Below are 12,570 nucleotides of genomic sequence, written 5' to 3'. Positions count from 1 at the left end.
GATCGAATAGTTAGGACCTTAGAAGTCAACGCCAGAAGCATAAAATACGATATAAATACAACAGCTGTTCCATCGTATAAAAGGAATAATTGCAAACAGTGTGAAAGTAATGGTCATTTCTAAGTTCCGGGCAACCTAGGCTTCACTCTAGGGCGTTGTTCCACAAGATCGAATAGTTAGGGCCTAAGTAGTCAACGCCAGAAGCATAAAATACAATATAAATAGAACAGTTTTTCCAATGTATAAAACGAATAATTGCTACCAGTGTGAAAGTTATGGTCATTTATACGTTCCGCGCAACCTGGGCTTTACTCTAGGGCGATGTTCCACCAGATGGAATAGTTAGGGCCTAAGAAGTCAACGCCAGAAGCATAAAATACGATATAAATACAACAGCTTTTCCATCGTTTATAACAAAGAATTGCAATCAGTGTGAAAGTTATGGTCATTTCTACATTCCGAGCAACCTAGGCTTCACTCTAGGGCGTTGCTCCACCAGATCGAATAGTTAGGGCCTAAGAAGACAACGCCAGAAGCATAAAATACGATATAAATACAACAGTTTTTCCATCGTATAAACCGAATAATTGCAACCAGTATGAAACTTATGGTCATTTCTACATTCCGAGCAACCTAGGCTTCACTCTAGGGCGTTGCTCCACCAGATCGAATAGTTAGGTCCTTAGAAGTCAACGCCAGAAGCATAAAATACGATATAAATACAACAGCTTTTCCATCGTATATAACAAATAATTGTAATCAGTGTGAAAGTTATGGTCATTTCTACGTTCCGGGCAACCTAGGCTTCACTCTACGGCGTTGTTCCACCAGATCGAATAGTTAGGGCCTAAGAAGACAACGCCAGAAGCATAAAATACGATATAAATACAACAGCTTTTCCATCGTACAAAAGGAATAATTGCTACCAGTGTAAAAGCTATGGTCATTTCTACGTTCCGGGCGACCTAGGCTTCACCCTAGGGCGTTGTTCCACCAGATCGAATAGTTAGGGCCTAAGAAGTGAACGCCAGAAGCATAAAATACAATATAAATACAACAGTTTTTCCATCGTATAAACCGAATAATTGCAACCAGTATGAAACTTATGGTCATTTCTACGTTCCGGGCAACCTAGGCTTCAGTGTATGGCGTTCTTCCACCACATCGAATAGCTACGGCCTCAGAAGTCAACGCCTGAAGTATAAAATACTATAAAAATACAACAGTCTTAACATTCTATAACACGAATAATTGCAACCCGTGTGAAAGTGATGGTCATTTCTACGTTAGAGGCAACCTAGGCTTCACTCTAGGGCGTTGTTCCACAAGATCGAATAGTTAGGGCCTAAGAAGTCAACGCCAGAAGCATAAAATACAATATAAATATAACAGTTTTTCCATCGTATAAAACGAATAGTAGCAAACAGTGTGAAAGTAATGGTCATTTCTACGTTCGGGCAACCTAGGCTTCACTCTACGGCGTTGTTCCACCAGATCGAATAATTAGGGCCTGAGAAGTCAACGCCAGAAGCATAAAATACAATATAAATACAACAGTTTTTCCATCGTATAAAACGAATAATTGCAAACAGTGTGAAAGTAATGGTCATTTCTACGTTCCGGGCAACCTAGGCTTCACTCTACGGCGTTGTTCCACCAGATCGAATAGTTAGGGCTTAAGAAGACAACGCCAGAAGCATAAAATACGATATAAATACAACAGCTTTTCCATCGTATAAAACGAATAATTGCAAACAGTGTGAAAGTAATGGTCATTTCTACGTTCCGGGCAACCTAGACTTCACCCTAGGGCTTTGCTCCAACAGATTGAATAGTTAGGGCCTTAGAAGTCAACGCCCGAAGCATAAAATACAAAATAAATAGAACGGTTTTTCCATTGTATAAAACGAATAATTGCTACCAGTGTAAAAGCTATGGTCATTTCTACGTTCCGGGCGACCTAGGCTTCACCATAGGGCGTTGTTCCACCAGATCGAATAGTTAGGGCCTAAGAAGTGAACGCCAGAAGCATAAAATACAATATAAATACAACAGTTTTTCCATCGTACAAACCAAATAATTGCCACCAGTATGAAACTTATGGTAATTTCTACGTTCCGGGCAACCTAGGCTTCAGTGTATGGCGTTCTTCCACCACATCGAATAGCTACGGCCTCAGAAGTCAACGCCTGAAGTATAAAATACAATAAAAATACAACAGTCTTAACATTCTATAACACGAATAATTGCAACCCGTTTGAAAGTGATGGTCATTTCTACGTTCGAGGCAACCTAGGCTTCACTCTAGGGCGTTGTTCCACAAGATCGAATAGTTAGGGCCGAAGAAGTCAACGCCAGAAGCATAAAATACAATATAAATATAACAGTTTTTCCATCGTATAAAACGAATAATATCAAACAGTGTGAAAGTAATGGTCATTTCTACGTTCGGGCAACCTAGGCTTCACTCTACGGCGTTGTTCCACCAGATCGAATAATTAGGGCCTAAGACGTCAACGCCAGAACCATAAAATACGATATAAATACAACAGCTTTTCCATTGTATAAATGGAATAACTGCAAACAGTGTGAAAGTTATGGTCATTTCTACATTCCGGGCAACCTAGGCTTCACCCTAGGGCGTTGCTCCAACAGAATGAATAGTTAGGACCTTAGAAGTCAATGCCCGAAGCATAAAATGCAATAAAAACACAACAGTTTTTCCATCGTATAGCATGAGTAATTTGCAACCAGTGTGATAGTAGTGGTCATTTCTACGTTCTGGGCAACCCAGGTTTAACTCCAGGGCGTTGCTCCACCAGATCGGATAGTTACGGCCTAAGAAGTCAACGCCAGAAGCATAAAATACGATAAAGATGCAACAGTTTTTCCATCGTATAAAACGAATAATTGCAACCAGTATGCAACTTATGGTCATTTCTACATTCCGAGCAACCTAGGCTTCAATCTAGGGCGTTGCTCCACCAGATCGAATAGTTAGGACCTTAGAAGTCAACGCCAGAAGCATAAAATACGATATAAATACAACAGCTGTTCCATCGTATAAAAGGAATAATTGCAAACAGTGAGAAAGTAATGGTCATTTCTAAGTTCCGGGCAACCTAGGCTTCACTCTAGGGCGTTGTTCCACAAGATCGAATAGTTAGGGCCTAAGTAGTCAACGCCAGAAGCATAAAATACAATATAAATAGAACAGTTTTTCCAATGTATAAAACGAATAATTGCTACCAGTGTGAAAGTTATGGTCATTTATACGTTCCGCGCAACCTGGGCTTTACTCTAGGGCGATGTTCCACCAGATGGAATAGTTAGGGCCTAAGAAGTCAACGCCAGAAGCATAAAATACGATATAAATACAACAGCTTTTCCATCGTTTATAACAAAGAATTGCAATCAGTGTGAAAGTTATGGTCATTTCTACATTCCGAGCAACCTAGGCTTCACTCTAGGGCGTTGCTCCACCAGATCGAATAGTTAGGGCCTAAGAAGACAACGCCAGAAGCATAAAATACGATATAAATACAACAGTTTTTCCATCGTATAAACCGAATAATTGCAACCAGTATGAAACTTATGGTCATTTCTACATTCCGAGCAACCTAGGCTTCACTCTAGGGCGTTGCTCCACCAGATCGAATAGTTAGGTCCTTAGAAGTCAACGCCAGAAGCATAAAATACGATATAAATACAACAGCTTTTCCATCGTATATAACAAATAATTGTAATCAGTGTGAAAGTTATGGTCATTTCTACGTTCCGGGCAACCTAGGCTTCACTCTACGGCGTTGTTCCACCAGATCGAATAGTTAGGGCCTAAGAAGACAACGCCAGAAGCATAAAATACGATATAAATACAACAGCTTTTCCATCGTACAAAAGGAATAATTGCTACCAGTGTAAAAGCTATGGTCATTTCTACGTTCCGGGCGACCTAGGCTTCACCCTAGGGCGTTGTTCCACCAGATCGAATAGTTAGGGCCTAAGAAGTGAACGCCAGAAGCATAAAATACAATATAAATACAACAGTTTTTCCATCGTATAAACCGAATAATTGCAACCAGTATGAAACTTATGGTCATTTCTACGTTCCGGGCAACCTAGGCTTCAGTGTATGGCGTTCTTCCACCACATCGAATAGCTACGGCCTCAGAAGTCAACGCCTGAAGTATAAAATACTATAAAAATACAACAGTCTTAACATTCTATAACACGAATAATTGCAACCCGTGTGAAAGTGATGGTCATTTCTACGTTAGAGGCAACCTAGGCTTCACTCTAGGGCGTTGTTCCACAAGATCGAATAGTTAGGGCCTAAGAAGTCAACGCCAGAAGCATAAAATACAATATAAATATAACAGTTTTTCCATCGTATAAAACGAATAGTAGCAAACAGTGTGAAAGTAATGGTCATTTCTACGTTCGGGCAACCTAGGCTTCACTCTACGGCGTTGTTCCACCAGATCGAATAATTAGGGCCTGAGAAGTCAACGCCAGAAGCATAAAATACAATATAAATACAACAGTTTTTCCATCGTATAAAACGAATAATTGCAAACAGTGTGAAAGTAATGGTCATTTCTACGTTCCGGGCAACCTAGGCTTCACTCTACGGCGTTGTTCCACCAGATCGAATAGTTAGGGCTTAAGAAGACAACGCCAGAAGCATAAAATACGATATAAATACAACAGCTTTTCCATCGTATAAAACGAATAATTGCAAACAGTGTGAAAGTAATGGACATTTCTACGTTCCGGGCAACCTAGACTTCACCCTAGGGCTTTGCTCCAACAGATTGAATAGTTAGGGCCTTAGAAGTCAACGCCCGAAGCATAAAATACAAAATAAATAGAACGGTTTTTCCATTGTATAAAACGAATAATTGCTACCAGTGTAAAAGCTATGGTCATTTCTACGTTCCGGGCGACCTAGGCTTCACCCTAGGGCGTTGTTCCACCAGATCGAATAGTTAGGGCCTAAGAAGTGAACGCCAGAAGCATAAAATACAATATAAATACAACAGTTTTTCCATCGTACAAACCAAATAATTGCCACCAGTATGAAACTTATGGTAATTTCTACGTTCCGGGCAACCTAGGCTTCAGTGTATGGCGTTCTTCCACCACATCGAATAGCTACGGCCTCAGAAGTCAACGCCTGAAGTATAAAATACAATAAAAATACAACAGTCTTAACATTCTATAACACGAATAATTGCAACCCGTTTGAAAGTGATGGTCATTTCTACGTTCGAGGCAACCTAGGCTTCACTCTAGGGCGTTGTTCCACAAGATCGAATAGTTAGGGCCGAAGAAGTCAACGCCAGAAGCATAAAATACAATATAAATATAACAGTTTTTCCATCGTATAAAACGAATAATATCAAACAGTGTGAAAGTAATGGTCATTTCTACGTTCGGGCAACCTAGGCTTCACTCTACGGCGTTGTTCCACCAGATCGAATAATTAGGGCCTAAGACGTCAACGCCAGAACCATAAAATACGATATAAATACAACAGCTTTTCCATTGTATAAATGGAATAACTGCAAACAGTGTGAAAGTTATGGTCATTTCTACATTCCGGGCAACCTAGGCTTCACCCTAGGGCGTTGCTCCAACAGAATGAATAGTTAGGACCTTAGAAGTCAATGCCCGAAGCATAAAATGCAATAAAAACACAACAGTTTTTCCATCGTATAGCATGAGTAATTTGCAACCAGTGTGATAGTAGTGGTCATTTCTACGTTCCGGGCAACCTAGGCTTCACTCCAAGGCGGTGCTCCACCAGATCGAATAGTTACGGCCTAAGAAGTCAACGCCAGAAGCACAAAATACGATAAAGATGCAACAGTTTTTCCATCGTATAAAACGAATAATTGCAACCAGTGTGAAAGTTATGGTCATTTCTACATTCCGAGCAACCTAGGCTTCACTCTAGGGCGTTGCTCCACCAGACCGAATAGCTAGGTCCTTAGAAGTCAACGCCAGAAGCATAAAATACGATATAAATACAACAGCTTTTCCATCGTATAAAACAAATAATTGCAACCAGTGTGAAAGTTATGGTCATTTCTACGTTCCGGGCAACCTAGGCTTCACCCTAGGCCGGTGTCCCACCAGATCGAATAGTTAGGGCCTAAGAAGTGAACGCCAGAAGCATAAAATTCAATAAAAATACAACAGTTTTTCCATCGTATAGCAGGAATAATTATAACAAGCGTGAAAGTAATGATCATTTCTACGTTCGAGGCAACCTAGACTTCACTCTAGGGCATTGTTCCACAAGATCGAATAGTTAGTGCCTAAGTAGTCAACGCCAGAAGCATAAAATACAATATAAATACAACAGCTTTTCCATCGTATAAAAGGAATAATTGCAAACAGTGTGAAAGTAATGGTCATTTCTACGTTCGGGCAACCTAGGCTTCACTCTACGGCGTTTTTCCACCAGATCGAATAGTTAGGTCCTAAGAAGTCAACACCAGAAGCATAAAATACAATATAAATATAACAGTTTTTCCATCGTATAAAACGAATAATATCAAACAGTGTGAAAGTAATGGTCATTTCTACGTTCGGGCAACCTAGGCTTCACTCTACGGCGTTGTTCCACCAGATCGAATAATTAGGGCCTAAGACGTCAACGCCAGAACCATAAAATACGATATAAATACAACAGCTTTTCCATTGTATAAATGGAATAACTGCAAACAGTGTGAAAGTTATGGTCATTTCTACATTCCGGGCAACCTAGGCTTCACCCTAGGGCGTTGCTCCAACAGAATGAATAGTTAGGACCTTAGAAGTCAATGCCCGAAGCATAAAATGCAATAAAAACACAACAGTTTTTCCATCGTATAGCATGAGTAATTTGCAACCAGTGTGATAGTAGTGGTCATTTCTACGTTCCGGGCAACCTAGGCTTCACTCCAAGGCGGTGCTCCACCAGATCGAATAGTTACGGCCTAAGAAGTCAACGCCAGAAGCACAAAATACGATAAAGATGCAACAGTTTTTCCATCGTATAAAACGAATAATTGCAACCAGTGTGAAAGTTATGGTCATTTCTACATTCCGAGCAACCTAGGCTTCACTCTAGGGCGTTGCTCCACCAGACCGAATAGCTAGGTCCTTAGAAGTCAACGCCAGAAGCATAAAATACGATATAAATACAACAGCTTTTCCATCGTATAAAACAAATAATTGCAACCAGTGTGAAAGTTATGGTCATTTCTACGTTCCGGGCAACCTAGGCTTCAGTGTATGGCGTTCTTCCATCACATCGAATAGCTACGGCCTCAGAAGTCCACGCCTGAAGCATAAAATTCAATAAAAATACAACAGTTTTTCCATCGTATAGCAGGAATAATTTGCAACCAGTGTGATAGTAGTGGTCATTTCTACGTTCCGGGCAACCCATGTTTCACTCCAGGGCGTTGTTCCACCAGATCCAATAGTTAGGGCCTAAGAAGTGGACGCCAGACGCATAAAATGCAATAAAAATACAACAGTTTTTCCATCGTATAAAACGAATAATTGCAAACAGTGTGAAAGTAATGGTCATTTCTACGTTCCGGGCAACCTAGGCTTCACTCTACGGCGTTGTTCCACCAGATCGAATAGCTAGGGCCTAAGAAGTCAACGCCAGAAGCATAAAATACGATATAAATACAACAGCTTTTCCATCGTATATAACAAGGAATTGCAATCAGTGTGAAAGTTATGGTCATTTCTACATTCCGAGCAACCTAGGCTTCACTCTAGGGCGTTGCTCCACCAGATCGAATAGTTAGGTCCTTAGAAGTCAACGCCAGAAGCATAAAATACGATATAAATACAACAGCTTTTCCATCGTATATAACAAATAATTGCAATCAGTGTGAATGTTATGGTCATTTCTACGTTCCGGGCAACCTAGGCATCACTCTACGGCGTTGTTCCACCAGATCGAATAGTTAGGGCCTAAGAAGACAACGCCAGAAGCATAAAATACGATATAAATACAACAGCTTTTCCATCGTATAAAAGGAATAATTGCAAACAGTGTGAAAGTAATGGTCATTTCTAAGTTCCGGGCAACCTAGGCTTCACTCTCGGGCGTTGTTCCACAAGATCGAATAGTTAGGGCCTAAGTAGTCAACACCAGAAGAATAAAATACAAAATAAATACAACAGCCTTTACACCGTATAAAACGAATAATTGCAACCTGTGTGAAGGTTATGGTCATATCTACGTTCCGGGCAACCTAGGCTTCACTGTCGGGCGTTGCTCCACAAGATCGAAATGTTAGGGCCTAAGAAGTCAACGCCCGAAGCATAAAATACGATATAAATACAACAGCATTTCCATCGTATTAAGTGAATAATTGCAAACAGTGTGAAAGTAGTGGTCATTTCTACGCTCCGGGCAACCTAGGCTTCACTGTATGGCGTTCTTCCACCACATCGAATAGCTACGGCCTCAGAAGTCCACGCCTGAAGCATAAAATACAATAAAAATACAACAGTCTTTTCATCGCATAACAGGAATAATTGCAACAAGCGTGAAAGTAATGATCATTTCTACGTTTCAGGCAACCTAGGCTTCACTCTAGGGCGTTGCTCCACCAGATCGAATAGTTAGGGCCTTAGAAGTCAACGCCCGAAGCATAAAATACAAAATAAATAAAACAGATTTTCCATCGTATTAAATGAATAATTGCAAACAGTGTGAAAGTAGTGGTCATTTCTACGTTCCGGGCAACCTAGGCTTCACTGTATGGCGTTCTTCCACCACATCGAATAGCTACGGCCTCAGAAGTCCACGCCTGAAGCATAAAATACAATAAAAATACAACAGTCTTTTCATCGCATAACAGGAATAATTGCAACAAGCGTGAAAGTAATGATCATTTCTACGTTCCAGGCAACCTAGACTTCACTCTAGGGCGTTGTTCCACAAGATCGAATAGTTAGTGCCTAAGTAGTCAACGCCAGAAGCATAAAATACAATATAAATACAACAGTTTTTCCATCGTATAAAACGAATAATTCCAACCAGTATGAAACTTATGGTCATTTCTACTTTACGAGCAACCTAGGCTTCACCCTAGGGCGTTGCTCCAACAGATTGAATAGTTAGGGCCTTAGAAGTCAACGCCCCAAGCATAAAATACAAAATAAATAGAACGGTTTTTCCATTGTATAAAACGAATAATTGCTACCAGTGTAAAAGTTATGGTCATTTCTACGTTCCGGGCAACCTAGGCTTCAGTGTATGGCGTTCTTCCACCACATCGAATAGCTACGGCCTCAGATGTCCACGCCTGAAGCATAAAATTCAATAAAAATGCAACAGTTTTTCCATCGTATAGCAGGAATAATTTGCAACCAGTGTGATAGTAGTGGTCATTTCTACGTTCCGGGCAACCCATGTTTCACTCCAGGGCGTTGTTCCACCAGATCCAATAGTTAGGGCCTAAGAAGTGAACGCCAGACGCATAAAATGCAATAAAAATACAACAGTTTTTCCATCGTATAAAACGAATAATTGCAAACAGTGTGAAAGTAATGGTCATTTCTACGTTCCGGGCAACCTAGGCTTCACTCTACGGCGTTGCTCCACCAGATCGAATAGCTAGGGCCTAAGACGTCAACGCCAGAACCATAAAATACGATATAAATACAACAGCTTTTCCATCGTATATAACAAATAATTGCAATCAGTGTGAAAGTTATGGTCATTTCTACGTTCCGGGCAACCTAGGCTTCACTCTACGGCGTTGTTCCACCAGATCGAATAGTTAGGGCCTAAGAAGACAACGCCAGAAGCATAAAATACGATATAAATACAACAGCTTTTCCATCGTATAAAAGGAATAATTGCAAACAGTGTGAAAGTAATGGTCATTTCTACGTTGCGGGCAACCTAGGCTTCACCCTAGGGCTTTGCTCCAACAGATTGAATAGTTAGGGCCTTAGAAGTCAACGCCCGAAGCATAAAATACAAAATAAATAGAACGGTTTTTCCATTGTATAAAACGAATAATTGCAACCAGTATGAAACTTATGGTCATTTCTACGTTCCGGGCAACCTAGGCTTCAGTGTATGGCGTTCTTCCACCACATCGAATAGCTACGGCCTCAGAAGTCAACGCCTGAAGTATAAAATACAATAAAAATACAACAGTCTTAACATTCTATAACACGAATAATTGCAACCCGTGTGAAAGTGATGGTCATTTCTACGTTCGAGGCAACCTAGGCTTCACTCTAGGGCGTTGTTCCACAAGATCGAATAGTTAGGGCCGAAGAAGTCAACGCCAGAAGCATAAAATACAATATAAATGTAACAGTTTTTCCATCGTATAAAACGAATAATATCAAACAGTGTGAAAGTAATGGTCATTTCTACGTTCGGGCAACCTAGGCTTCACTCTACGGCGTTGTTCCACCAGATCGAATAATTAGGGCCTAAGACGTCAACGCCAGAACCATAAAATACGATATAAATACAACAGCTTTTCCATCGTATAAATGGAATAACTGCAAACAGTGTGAAAGTTATGGTCATTTCTACATTCCGGGCAACCAAGTCTTCACCCTAGGGCGTTGCTCCAACAGAATGAATAGTTAGGACCTTAGAAGTCAATGCCCGAAGCATAAAATGCAATAAAAACACAACAGTTTTTCCATCGTATAGCATGAGTAATTTGCAACCAGTGTGATAGTAGTGGTCATTTCTACGTTCCGGGCAACCTAGGCTTCACTCCTGGGCGGTGCTCCACCAGATCGAATAGTTACGGCCTAAGAAGTCAACGCCAGAAGCACAAAATACGATAAAGATGCAACAGTTTTTCCATCGTATAAAACGAATAATTGCAACCAGTGTGAAAGTTATGGTCATTTCTACATTCCGAGCAACCTAGGCTTCACTCTAGGGCGTTGCTCCACCAGACCGAATAGCTAGGTCCTTAGAAGTCAACGCCAGAAGCATAAAATACGATATAAATACAACAGCTTTTCCATCGTATAAAACAAATAATTGCAACCAGTGTGAAAGTTATGGTCATTTCTACGTTCCGGGCAACCTAGGCTTCACCCTAGGCCGGTGTCCCACCAGATCGAATAGTTAGGGCCTAAGAAGTGAACGCCAGAAGCATAAAATGCAATAAAAATACAACAGTTTTTCCATCGTATAGCAGGAATAATTGCAACAAGCGTGAAAGTAATGATCATTTCTACGTTCCAGGCAACCTAGACTTCACTCTAGGGCATTGTTCCACAAGATCGAATAGTTAGTGCCTAAGTAGTCAACGCCAGAAGCAAAAAATACAATATAAATACAACAGCTTTTCCATCGTATAATAGGAATAATTGCAAACAGTGTGAAAGTAATGGTCATTTCTACGTTCGGGCAACCTAGGCTTCACTCTACGGCGTTGTTCCACCAGATCGAATAGTTAGGTCCTAAGAAGTAAACACCAGAAGAATAAAATACAAAATAAATACAACAGCCTTTACACCGTATAAAACGAATAATTGCAACCTGTGTGAAGGTTATGGTCATATCTACGTTCCGGGCAACCTAGGCTTCACTGTCGGGAGTTGCTCCACCAGATCGAAATGTTAGGGCCTAAGAAGTCAACGCCCGAAGCATAAAATACGATATAAATACAACAGCATTTCCATCGTATTAAATGAATAATTGCAAACAGTGTGAAAGTAGTGGTCATTTCTACGATCCGGGCAACCTAGGCTTGACTGTATGGCGTTCTTCCACCACATCGAATAGCTACGGCCTCAGAAGTCCACGCCTGAAGCATAAAATACAATAAAAATACAACAGTCTTTTCATCGCATAACAGGAATAATTGCAACAAGCGTGAAAGTAATGATCATTTCGGCGTTACGGGCAACCTAGACTTAACTCTGAGGCATTGCTCCAACAGATCGAATAATTAGGGCCTGAGAAGTCAACGCCAGAAGCATAAAATACAATATAAATACAACAGTTTTTCTATCGTATAAAACGAATAATTGCAACCAGTATGAAACTTATGGTCATTTCTACTTTCCGAACAACCTAGGCTTCACCCTAGGGCTTTGCTCCAACAGATTGAATAGTTAGGGCCTTAGAAGTCAACGCCCTAAGCATAAAATACAAAATAAATAGAACGGTTTTTCCATTGTATAAAACGAATAATTGCTACGAGTGTAAAAGGTATGGTCATTTCTACGTTCCGGGCAACCTAGGCTTCACCCTAGGGCGTTGTTCCACCAGATCGAATAGTTAGGGCCTAAGAAGTGAACGCCAGACGCATAAAATGCAATAAAAATACAACAGTTTTTCCATCGTATAGCAGGAATAATTTGCAACCAGTGTGATAGTAGTGGTCATTTCTACGTTCCGGGCAACCCAGGTTTAACTCCAGGGCGTTGCTCCACCAGATCGGATAGTTACGGCCTAAGAAGTCAACGCCAGAAGCATAAAATACGATAAAGATGCAACAGTTTTTCCATCGTATAAAACGAATAATTGCAACCAGTATGCAACTTATGGTCATTTCT

This window comes from Calliopsis andreniformis, chromosome 11 (genome assembly GCF_051401765.1).
Source record: "Calliopsis andreniformis isolate RMS-2024a chromosome 11, iyCalAndr_principal, whole genome shotgun sequence".
NCBI classification, from domain to species: domain Eukaryota; kingdom Metazoa; phylum Arthropoda; class Insecta; order Hymenoptera; family Andrenidae; genus Calliopsis; species Calliopsis andreniformis.
This window is presented reverse-complemented; position numbering follows the sequence as displayed.